Source organism: Gopherus evgoodei, chromosome 17 (genome assembly GCF_007399415.2).
Source record: "Gopherus evgoodei ecotype Sinaloan lineage chromosome 17, rGopEvg1_v1.p, whole genome shotgun sequence".
NCBI lineage: Eukaryota > Metazoa > Chordata > Testudines > Testudinidae > Gopherus > Gopherus evgoodei.
In genome coordinates, this window is record NC_044338.1 from 2,176,721 (window position 1) to 2,189,587 (window position 12,867).

At 49.6% G+C, this 12,867-nt stretch overlaps 1 protein-coding gene across 18 annotated transcripts in view; it reads right to left on the reverse strand.

The window, feature by feature from the left end:
- Positions 1 to 12,867, reverse strand: part of MYO18A (myosin XVIIIA) — a 136,862-nt gene that overhangs the window by 99,074 nt on the left and 24,921 nt on the right. The window lies entirely within an intron of this gene.

The window sequence follows — 12,867 nt, forward strand, 5'->3', positions numbered from 1 at the left end:
CGTATGGCATAATCTCTCACTGTGGTCTGTGTAGTATGTAGATAGCAGTGGATTTTTTACCTTTAGTCCATTTGGTATGATGTCCATCCGTTTGCATTTGGAAAGGAAGATGATATCCTCATCCTCCCTGATTGAACTAACCTCGTTATCTCTAGCTCACTTGCATATATTATATATATATATACACACATATACACACACACACACACACACACACCTGCCCCTGGATATTTCCATTACATGCATCTGAGGAAGTGGGTATTCACCCACGAAAGCTCATGCTCCAAAACGTCTGTTAGTCTATAAGGTGCCACAGGATTCTTTGCTGCTTTTACAGATCCAGACTAACATGGCTACCCTCTGATACTTGATTCCTTCCAGCGACGCAGACACATGCCCTGCTCTGCCGCCAGTTGCTCTCGTTAGCGCTGTAAACAGGGCTGCCCCGGAAGTCAGGCTGACACTCCCTGCAGCCTCCACATGACACAGACGGGATGGAGGACATGGGGACAGTGCAGCTGGGCACCTACCGTCACAGGTCAGAGTGACAGGAAGTTGCTCCCCATGGCGGCTGTTCAACGTGTAGGTTCTCAGTCCAGTTCCCAACAGACATCACAAAATACCACAGTCGGCACTAACTAGCCTTCACTGAAAAGGCAGGGAGTAAATGGGCCCCAGAAACTGAACTGGGAGGTATTGCCAATACAGAGAAGGACCAGGATATCATACAGGACGATCTGGACGACCTTGTAAACTGGAGTAATAGTAATAGGATGACATTTAATAGTGAACAATGCAAGGTCATGCATTTAGGGATTAATAACAAGAATTTTTGTTATAAGATGGGGAGGCATCAATTGGAAGTAACAGAGGAGGAGAAGGACCTTGGAGTATTGGTTGATCACAGGATGACTATGAGCTGCCAATGTGATATGGTCGTGGAAAAAGGTAATGTGGTCTTGGGATGCATCAGGCGAGGTATTTCCAGTAGAGATAAGATGGTGTTAGTACCGTTATACAATGCACTGGTGAGATCTTATCTGGAATAGTGTGTGCAGTTCTGGTCTCCCACGTTTAAGAAGGATGAATTCAAACTGGAACAGATACAGAGAAGGGCTACTAGGATGATCTGAGGAATGGATCATGTCTTATGAAAGGAGACTCAAAGAGCTTGGTTTGTTTAGCCTAACCAAAAGAAGGCTGAGGGGAGAGATGATCGCTCTCTATAAATATAGCAGAAGAATAAATACCAGGGAGGGAGAGGAATTATTTAAGCTCAGTACCAATGTGGACACAAGAACAAATGGATATAAACTGGCCATCAGGAAGTTTAGACTTGAAATTAGATGAAGGTTTCTAACCATTAGAGGAATGAAATTCTGGAACAGCCTTCCAAGGGGAGCAGTGGAGGCAAAAGACATATCCGGCTTCAAGACTTAGCTTAATAAGTTTATGGAGGGGATGGTATAATGGGATAGCCTAATTTTGGCAATTAATTTATCTTTGATGGGACGTTAGATGGGGTGGGATCTGAGTTACTACAGAGAATTCTTTTCTGGGTGTCTGGTTGGTGAGTCCTGTCCATATGCTCAGGGTTTAGCTGATCGCCATATTTGGGGTTGGGAAGGAATTTTCCTCCAGGGCAGATTGGCAGACACCCTGAGAGTTTTCCACCTTCCTTTGCAACATGGGGCACGGGTCACTTGCTGGAGGATTCTCTGCACCTTGAAGAGTTTAAACCATGATTTGAGGACTTCAAGAGCTCAGACACGGGTTAGGGGGTTGATACAGGAGTGAGTGGGTGAGATTCTGGGGCCTGCGTTGTGCAGGAGGTCAGACTAGACGATCATAATGGTCTCTTCTAACCTTAAAGTCTATGACCCTATGGACTCCCTTCTCAGCGCAGGCAGGAGGGGCACCAAGGTAACAGACTAGCAGGCTGGGGGGTGGGGGGGAAGAGGCATTGCCACAGAGCCTGTGTGCTCCCCTATGGCCCAGATGCCTCTCTGAACTGATCAAGTCCATATGCCAGGCTGGCAGTCCTGTAGGAACAGGCTCCCACAGGAGGGGTCAGAGCCTGCAGAGGGGCCTCTTGGGGACGTTTAACCCTTCTGCTTCCCGGAAACGGGAGTGAAACACAATTAACATTGCCCCTTTCTGACCCAGGTGGTGAGTCAGAGTCTGGGGCTCAGGGGCCCTTCCAGCTGGGAGCAGGATTTGGTGGTCGTCAGGTATTGCTCAGAGACAAGAACGTACCAAGTCTGATCCCTCTGTAGGGAAAATCAAACAGCAGGACAGAGCTTCCTTTGCTCACAGCACCCAGAGTGCTCTGTTTAACCTGTGCCCCAACCCAGCTTCCTCCAAGGATGACGCTGAACTTTCCAACTGCCCAGAAGGTTCCAAGCCCCAGCTCCTGCCCAAGCCACAACTTCAGAGCGCTGTCTCCACAGCTATTTTGAGAGCCCTGGTGCAACCCTCATTAGTCAAGCCTGTCAACCCGGTGCTGTGTAGACATTTCCCGTGTGGCCCCTCAAGTGCCTCTAACCATGTCAGTGAAGGGTGTGTTCACATGTCCATGTCAACGAGGTGTGAACCCCACCCATAACAAGGCTGAATCCAGCTCATCACAAGACAGTCACCCAGCTTTCCGAACCCTCCGAAGACTCCGCTGGCGGCCAAGGAGAAGGGTCCGGTGGGGTCTGATTGTAGCTGAGCCGCGGCAGAGACCCCAAACTTTCAGCCCTAGATGCCAGGCATTGGCAGCTCTCTGGCTCAGCTGGACTAGAAGAGTCACTGGTGTCATGCAACACCCTGCTTTATAGAGCGAGGAAACCTCAGGAGCACCCACAATGCCAGAACAGCATTGGGGTGCAAGCCCCCAGCTCCTGTCCCTTGGGCCTTTCCCAAAAGAGGCAGCCTCAGCACTGGGGGGCCTCTATTTACAGCGTGAAATGAACATACCCACACCCTATACAGCCGTGCGGGGGCACTACGGGCCTGCCTGGTATTATGGCATCTCTCAGAAACCACAAGCATCTAAGGGAACAATTGTTCAGGTCTGTAAAATATTCTCTCTTCCAACATTGCTCCTGCCCGGCTGTCACTTCCCAGAAGAAACACAAGACTTCATATCAAAAAGAAGTGGGCTCCAGGTGGGGCTGCCCACACGGCCATGTGTGCTCAGGGAGTGCCCAGGATCAACGCTTACAGAGACTCTACGCAGCTCACCTCTCAGACACCGAACAACTGATCAGCTGCTGCCACGAATGCCAAGAACCGGAACTTAACCATAACTCTTCAACAGCATTGTAAATGAGGGGCCTGAGAGGCCCGTGGCATCCCGCTCCACACAGAGGCATGCTTCCCTACTGCAAAACAAGGAGGTTTCTAAAGCAATGGCCAAAATATGTATATCATTTCCTGTTTCCAAAAAATGGATTTTTATTTAAATTAAGAACAGAAACATTCCTTGCAGCTTTGCAGGGCCTTGGGGAGAGCACAGGCCTCTCTGCAGCAGGGTTGCACCTTGAGCAGCTCCAGCGGAGCATTCAGACATAAGCAGCTGTCACAGGGTCCCCGGGCCATGCTCTGGAACGGCTCCCCACAAAGCCAATCAGGACTCTGGGGAGCCTCCTCTCCCTCGGAGCAGACTTTCTTCAGGGCAAGAAGCTCACACGGTTTCACCTCCTGGGTCTCTCCTTGGAGCATTCAGCATCCTCTGCCCCTCCGTGCGCTTCCCACAGCGAGTCCGCCCAGGTGGGGTCCTGGGGAAGCCAGAGGGTCCTGCACTCCCACTTCGCAGTCAGACGTGACTCTTAGCCAGCCAGTAAAATAGAGGTTTATTCGATGACAGAAACACGATATAAAACAGAGCTTGTAGGTACAGAGAACCGGACCCTTCAGCTGGGTCCATTTTGGGGCCCAGTGAGCCAGACAACCCCGTCTGCCCTCACTTCCCATCCCCAGCCAGCTCCAGACTGAAAGCTCCCCAGCTCCTCCTTTCTGGCCTCTCTCCTCCCTTGGTGTTCATACCTCAACTGCTAGAAGAGGGGGCCTCACCCTCCCGGACTGAACTAACCTCCTTATCTCCAGACTGATTCTTGCCTCCATATTTATACCTGCCTCTGGAAATTTCCATTACATGCATCCGACGAAGTGGGTTTTCACCCACGAAAGCTCATGCTCCAATACATCTGTCAGTCTGTAAGATGCCACAGGACTCTTTGCTGCTTTTCTGGCCTTCGTCTCTTTCCCGGGCCAAGAGATCACCTGATCTCTTTGTTCACCTTTAGCTATTCCCTTGCAGGGGGAAGGGTCCCAGCCACTTGTTGCCAGGAGACAGAATGCCGGCCATTTATGCACGCAGGAGACTTAAGAAATGCACAGGGGAAACTGAGGCACCCACACAGTATTCAGAGGAAACATTAAGAACAGCCCCCCTGCATCACAGCGGTGCTCTGGGGTTTCTCCCTGGAGAGCGTCACAGAGCCGCCCAGCCCCAGGAGGGGCTGCAACAAGCCAGCAGTGTTTCACTGTGATCAGGCTGAACACGCTCACCTTCACCCCGATTTCACAAGAGCCACTTCACTCACTTTCCACTCCGGAGGCAAAATCCTCTCCCCAGCACAGGGTCTTTCTCAAAAGCAGCAAAGGCACAAGCTCTACTGGAGCAGGGTCCTTAGTGCGAGCAGGTAACCCAGCCTCCACAGCCCGATCGCTTCATTCCTGTAAGGTGTCACAGCTACCAACACAGCCCTCATGCCCCATACAGGAACCAGTGAGCCAGCACTGCTTTGCGAGTCACCAGCTCTGTGCTCCCAAATACTCTGGCTTGCAGTGGATTCTATTCACAGCACTGTCTACAGGGGGAGAGCTGCTACATCCTCTTTAGGCCAGAAATGCCTGAGTACCCAGATTTAAAGGCGCTCTTTACAGCAACTCCCCTCAAAGCAGTTCGGCATGGCAAGGCCACATCCAGGCATGGCAAGTCCCCCATGGAACCCCCCAGTGTCTGGAGCAGAGGACAGGAGTGGGCCATCTACTTCCACCTCCAGTGCAAGCAGGAGGAAAACTGAGGGCCTGGGACACTGCTCACGTGGAGCAGAGCACAGCAGGCAGGCAGTGAAGGTCTCAGCTGTTCCCCCTCTTCCTTTTCTGTCATTAAACTCGCTATTCTGTACCCCAGCTATGGAAAGCCAACAATCAGCACAGGCTTGTACATATCCTATCTCCTCTTACATGGCCCCCGTCAGCCCAGCACCTGAGCACATCTATCCTCCCAGAACCCCCGGAGTAAGGGACTGCTATTAACCCCACATGGGGAACTGAGGAATAGAGAGGAAGAGACAGACTTGCCCAAGTAACCTAGGGAGGAGGGGACTGAACCCAGCACCCCCAAGTCCCAGGCCAGCACCCTAACCCTGGACCATCCTGCCTCTCCTATTGAGCTAGTCTACGGGTAACCATACGCTAACCCGTGAGCATTAGTGAACGATCAGGGTGCATGTGTTGGGAACGAATTAGGCCATAATTCTGACGGCGGCTCATTAGCGTCAGGTTTGCTCTGCAGAAGTGTTCAGCATCCCTGAAGCTCACCGCATGTTGATATTTCCACCACTGGGGAACCCACTCCCTGTCTCACGCATGGCATCTTTCAGCTGTCCTGAGCTTTCACCTGCAGACTGTGTGTGTCACAGGGAAAGCGGCAGCAACAACCAACCCTGCTGCTAACAAGCTGTCTCCCGAAGGATCACAACATTCTGTTACTGCATTCCCTCAGAGGAGCCCACAGAGCGAAGGAGGCCCCAGACCCCTGCTGCCAGGTCCCTCAGGGCATGGTGCTAACCTTATCCGCTCTCACAGCTCCAACTCCCAGCCCTGCACTGACAGCTCCCACCCATCCTGAGCTTTGCTCCTCTGTTCAGTCCCACACACCTGACATCTCCTCACAGAATCACAGAATATCAGGGTTGGAACATCTAGTCCAACCCCCTGAATACTCAAACCCCAAATTCCTCGTCCCAGCTGGAAGCACCATCATCCTGCCAGCGCCTCCTGCCCAACTCCGCTCTCCCCTTCACTCCTCACACACAGTCACTAAATTCCACCTCCTCTTCCTCCAGAGCATCGCCACAGACCCCTCCCCTAGGCCATGCGACTCCCTCCCCTAGGCCATGTACCTTTATTTACCTAGTGTGAGTGTCCTAACCTGACTGCCACACACCCCTGTATTTAGGGAAATCCATCAGGCCAGCCGCTGAAGACTGCCTGAAGCTTCCCCCTTCTGGGAAAGGGCCACTCCACCAAGCCCAGGGAGAGATTTCCGCTTTCGGGATGGAGGACAAGGAATAATAGAATAATCGACCCAGCAGCAGGGCCTTCCAAGGGAAGCATAAAACTCACCCACCACTAACACTGGGGCTGGGGGAGTTCCTCCTTGTTCTCCTCTCAGCCCTTTAACACTGAAGGCTGGCCTTACACAGGACAGGTCTGTCACAGCCAGCGGGACCCACCAAAACAGGAAAGTCAGTAAGCGACAAAGGGTAAGCGTTCAAAGCACAGTGTCAGCCAAACCCTGGGCTGCACATGCCCACCATGAGGAATGCAATATGCCCAGTCTATAAATATATCAGAAAGATAAATACCAGGGAGGGAGAGGAATTATTTAAGCTCAGTACCAATGTGGACACAAGAACAAATGGATATAAACTGGCCATCAGGAAGTTTAGCCTTGAAATTAGACGAAGGTTTCTAACCATCAGAGGAGTGAAGCTCTGGAACAGCCTTCCAAGGGGAGCAATGGAGGCAAAAGACATGTCTGGCTTCAAGATTAAGCTTGATAAGTTTATGGAAGGAATGGTATGATGGGATAGCCTAATTTTGGCAATTAATTGATCTAGATATGCCCAACGGTCTGTGATGGGATGGGATCTGAGTTACTACAAAGAATTCTTTCCTGGGTGCTGGCTGGTGAGTCTTGCCCACATGCTCAGGGTTTAGCTGATCACCATATTCAGGGTCGGGAAGGAATTTTCCTCCAGGGCAGATTGGCAGAGGCCCTGGGGGTTTTCCACCTTCCTCTGCAGCATGGGGCACGGGTCCCTTGCTGGAGGATTCTCTGCACCTTGAAGTGTTTAAACCACGATTTGAGGACTTCAGTAGCTCACACACAGGTGTGACAAAGTGGGACTGTTCTTAATGTTTCCTCTGAATGCTGCAGGGGTGCCTCAGTTTCCCCTATGCATTTCTTAAGTCTCTAGGTGCTGGGATAAAGGGGAGTAATTGTTGCAGACCAAAGGGCAGGTGCACGTAAATGGCCGACACTCTGTCTCCACATGAGTGTGTGGGTGAGATTCTGTGGCCTGCGTTGGGCAGGAGGTCAGACTAGATCAGTGGTCCCCAACGCGGTGCCCGCAGGCGCCATGGCGCCCACCGGGGCATTTATGTGCACCCGCCTAGTGCCCAGCAGGGGAGAGAAGCTGCGGCTCCGCACCTGAGGAGACAGAAGACTCAGGCTGTAGGCACCGGTGTTCTCTGTCCCTGTTGCTCTCTGTCCCTGGCAGGCGCAGGGCTGCAACTTTTCTCCGGCTTCTCCGGGACTGCAGGCACCAGCATTCTCTGCCCCTGGCAGGCATGGGGCTGTGGCTTCTCTTCGGCTTCTCTGGGGCTGCAGGCTGTGGGCGCTGGTGTTCTCTGTGCCCAGCAGGCACAGGGCCGCAGTTTAAGCCAGAGAAACTGCGGCCCCACGCCTGCCGGGGACAGAGAACTCCGGGCTGCAGGCTGCGGGAGCCAGCGTTCTCTATCCCTGGCAGGTGCGGGGCTGCAGCTTCGAAGTCGGAGAGAAGCTGCAGCCCTGCCCCTGCCGGGGATACAGAACTCCAGGGCTGTAGGCTTTGTTCTATGTTAAAGTAAGAATAATAAATATATTTGGACCAGCAGTTCAACAATGTTTTACTTTCTTTAAAATAAATAAGATGAGAACTGTTCATGATATTTATTTTGTAAAATTTTTTGTAGACAAAAAAGAGCAAATTCAAATGGTAAGATGAAAGGGTAATTGCCAAATAATTTAATTAATACCTTTTACATGTAAAATTACCCTTTTTATTTTATGGATTCATATATTATGTAATATTAAATATGATGTTTTTCGTATTATTTAATGTACAAACAGAAAATAAGCCTTGAAAAATTGTTGGCGCCCGCCACTCCTGAAAACATGATTATGCTACTGGCCACAAAAAGGTTGGGGACCACTGGACTAGATGATCATGATGGTCCCCTCTGACCTTGAAGTCTATGACTCTATGACAGTCTGTTTGCTTTGGCAGCCTGTCTATTCCTGGGAGATCCTGCAGGCAGTCCTGAACAGCCGAGCATAGTTCAGAGCTGAACCCTGATGCCCATCTCACTGCGGGGCGTGGAGGAGAGCGGGGAATCCATCACTTCATCTGGGTGAAACATTCTGAGCGGGTGGGGTGATGAATACGATGTAATCCCCTCTTCCAGAGAGGACCCCTCCCTCTGCTGTCCCCATTATATGGGGTGGGGGGAATATCTTTCATTGGACCAGCTTCTGCTGTTGAGAAAGACAAGCTTTCAAGCTCCACACAGAGCTCTTCTGCAGGGCTGGGAAATGTGCTCAGAGTGTCTCAGCTAAATACAAGGTGCACACATCGTTTAGCATAAGTAGCAACACCCTGGCTACATTTCCCAGGCCTGCAGAAGAGCTCTGTGTAGCTGGAAGGCTCATCTCGTACACCAGCAGAAGCAGGTCCAATGAGAGATATTCCCTCACCCCCGTCTCTCTCTATCCTGGTACTGACATGCCTACCACACTCCCCAGCACAAGAAGCAGGCCCGTAGAAGCAGGAATTGGGAATGGAGAATGGAGTCCCCCAAAGCACTTTCACACACTTGCGATTGCCATGGAAGCTATGGGATGCAGCAAGGACCTCTGAAACACCACCTCTCTCCTCCCACTTCCAGGCCCAGAGTATCAACCCCCCCGCATACTCTCCCCCCCCCCCCGCTACAGCCAGGGATCCTTACACCACTAGTTCTCTCCGGTGCTCCGGGCAAAGCACCCTAACCCTAACCCCAGATCCTCTCTCGTTGCTCCCCAGTTTCCACATGGCATTGGCTCTCCCATTTCTTGGACATGCCTTCCAGCCCCTTAAGAGTGCAGAGTTGGGGCCCCTGCTCCAGAAGCTCTCTGGTGAGACACTTCACGCTCCTGAAGACTCGGTGCAATCAGGCGTTCAAACAAATAGGTACCACGAGATCCTCGCGGCCCAAAGGACATCCATGGAGCTCTCCCAGCATGAGCAGTCACCTTCACCGTCTCGGCTTCCTCAGCCTAAGAACCAACGAGATCCATTCCACGGGTTTATTTGGGGCACCAGCCATGGATTCCAAGCTCTCCTCTCTCACACGGGCAAGAGAGATTCCAGCCCACCACAGGTCTGTTCAGACCCAGCCAATAAAGCCAGTTAAAAACAGCAGCTGACACTGTATTCTAGTGACTATTAATCAATGAACCTGCACAAAACAAGGGCTTCCGCCCTCTCCGGAGGCGGGACACACATTCCGAACTACAAAGGGAATGAAAACCTCAGACCTAAGCTGCCTTCACTCTCAACAGAAACAGTAACAAAGAGTTATGAAAACACCAGAGTTACAAACTGACCAGTCAACCACGCACCTAATTTGGAACCACAAGTACGCAATTAGGCAGCAGCAGAGACAAAAATAAAAGCAAATATAGTACAGTACTGTGCTAAACGTAAATAAACGGAAAGTTTAAAAAAAGATTTAACAAGGTAAGGAAACTTTCTGTGCTTGTTTCATTTAAATTATGATGGTTAAAAGTGGCATTTTTCTTCTGCATAGTAAAGGAAAATAGAAAGGACTAAACTCTGGCAAATGAAGTGTACAAATATAATTAATAAGCCAAAAACGAATTTGAAGAACAGCTAGTTAAAGACTAAAAAGTAATAGCAAAAAACAGTTTTAAGTACATTAGAAGCCAGCTAAACAACCAGTGGGGCACTGGACAGTCGAGGTGCTAAAAGAGCACTCAAGGATGATAAGACCATTGCGGAGAAACGAAATGAATATTTTGGATCGGCCTTTGCGGATGAGGATGTGAGGGAGATTCCCAAACCTGAGCCGTTCTTTTTAGGTGACAAATCTGAGGAACTGCCCCAGATTGAGGTGTCAGTAGAGGAAGTTTTGGAACAAATTGATAAACTAAACAGTAATAAGTCACCAGGACCAGATAGTATCAGCCAAGAGTTCTGCAGGAACTCAAATGTGACACTGCAGAACTACTAACTGTAGTTTGTAACCTATCATTTAAATCAGCTTCTGTTCCAAATGACTGGAGGATAGCTGATGTGATGCCAATTTTTAAAAAGGGCTCCAGAGGTGATCCCGACAATTACAAGCCAGTAGGCCTGACATCAGTACTGGGCAAACTGGTTGAAACTATAGTCAAGAACAAAATTGTCGAACACATACATGAACATAATTTGTTGGGGAAGAGCCAACATGGTTTTTGTAAAGGGAAATCAGGCCTCACCAATCTACAAGAATTCTTTGAGGGGGTCAACAAACATGGACAAAGGGGATCCAGTGGATAGAGTGTACTTAAACTTTCAGAGAGCCTTCCACAAGGCCCCTCACCAAAGGCTCTTAGGCAAAGTAAACTGTCATGGGATAAGAGGGAAGGTTCTCTCATGGATTGGTAACTGGTTAAAAGACAGAGGAAAAAAGGGTAAGAATAAATGGTCAGTTCTCAGAATGGAGAGAGGTAAATAGTGGTGTCCCCCAGGGGTCTGTACTGGGCCCAGTCCTATTCAACATATTCGTAAATGATCTGGGAAAAGGGGTAAACAGTGAGGCGGCAAAATTTATCAGAGGAGTGGCCATGTTAGTCTGGATCTGTAAAGGCAGCCAAGAGTCCTGCAGCATCTTACAGACTAACAGACGTATTGGAGAATGAGCTTTCGTGGGTGAATACCCACTTTGTCGGTGGCAAAATTTGCAGATAATACAAAACTACTCAAGATAGTTAAGTCCCAGGCAGACTGCGAAGAGCTCCAAAAGGACCTCTCAGAACTGGGTGACTGCTCAACAAAATGGCAGATGAAATTCAATGTTGATAAATGCAAAGTAATCCACATTGGAAAACATCATCCCAACTAGACATATAAAATAATGGGGCCTAATTTAGCTGTTACCACTCAAGAAAGAGATCTTGGAGTCATTGTGGAGAGTTCTCTGAAAACATCCACCCAATGTGCAGCGGTGGTCAAAAAAGATATATATATACATACAGAGAACATGAAACAATGGGTGTTACCATACACACTATAAGGAGAGTGATCATTAAGGTGTGTATATAGTGTGTATGGGAACACCCATTGTTTCATGTTCTCTGTGTGTATATCTTCCTACTGTATTTTCCACTACATGCATCTGATGAAGTGGGCTGTAGCCCACAAAAGCTTATGCTCAAATAAATGTGTTGGTCTCTAAGGTGCCACAAATACTCCTGTTCTTTTTGCGGATGCAGACTAATGCGGCTGCTACTCTGAAATCTGTCATAAGGAAAAAAGTCATTCAAATTTCAGGCCTGCCAAATCAAGAGGGTTCTTTATGGGCCTTTCCACACTGGACTTTTAACTTCATTTGAACGCTTGACATTTGCACCTTGCTTTAGCTCAGTTCCAGTTCAACAGGGTTGAAACAGGGTTTGGGTGGGCAGCATAAACCAGACCAAACTGCTTAAAGCCATTGCCAAGGTGGGAACACAAAACACTGCAGGGAGCTGTCCTCAGCTAGGCACTTACAGACAGAGACACAACTCTGCAGCATTTCGGCAATGGAGGTCCTAGTTTCCAGCCTACCTCAAACAAGGATACCCATAGGAAAGGCACACACACCGCAAGCAGATGCAAAGGGTCTCATCACACCTTAGGTTTCACTGTATGTTACATTCTGAACTTACATGTTCAGCATTTGCTTTCTAACTTTTTATTGGAAAGCGACATCAAGATGCTCATGCCATGTGAGCTCAGCTCAGAGCTCTATTGCTGGGCAATTTCTCTCAGCAACCACAAATCTCTACACACCTTTAGCAGGCTAGGACCATGACTTGGAGCAAAACGCAAAGTGAGTGGGAAGAACAGAGACAGCAAGAGCTACTAAGGCTTGCTCTCCACCCCCAACCTCTCTAAAGAGGAGATGGAGACATTTCAACGCAGAAAGGTAATAGCTGTGATTCAGGGCTGGCTCTGGAAAATGCCTAGGCTCCCTGGGCATTAGAAGCCAAACTGTCAGACACAAAGCCCTAAGGCACTGGCCACTTGCAGAGCTGCTGGAGGTGCTCCCAGAGTTGGAGACAGCTCGACAGACTCTATGCTCCCGTGGAAATCTCGGCCATCTCGTGGTTGCCACAGACCAGCCACTTTCCACCTGCAGCAGGCATTGTGCATTTAGATTCAGAATGCTCCACGACACAGACAAGCCACAGCTGCATACGAAAGAGCAGGAATTGCTCCTGCCAGCAATGAGTAGGTCAAATCTACTCATCTACCCTACAAACCCTTCTCTCAGGATATGGCCAACAAAGTGTCATCAGCACAGAAGGCAGCTATCCACAGCGCAGCAAACTGCTCCCCAAGACGCACACTACATCAGCATCACCACCCATCCTGATGTTGCCTCTTTCATAATCAAACATGCACCTCTGGCTACAATGATTTGAAAGATTCCAGTCAGCTCTCTTATGATTTTGAGAAGAGGTCAACATACCGAGAGACACAGCTGGGGGGCAGGGGAAAGGTGTCCGCAACCATCAGA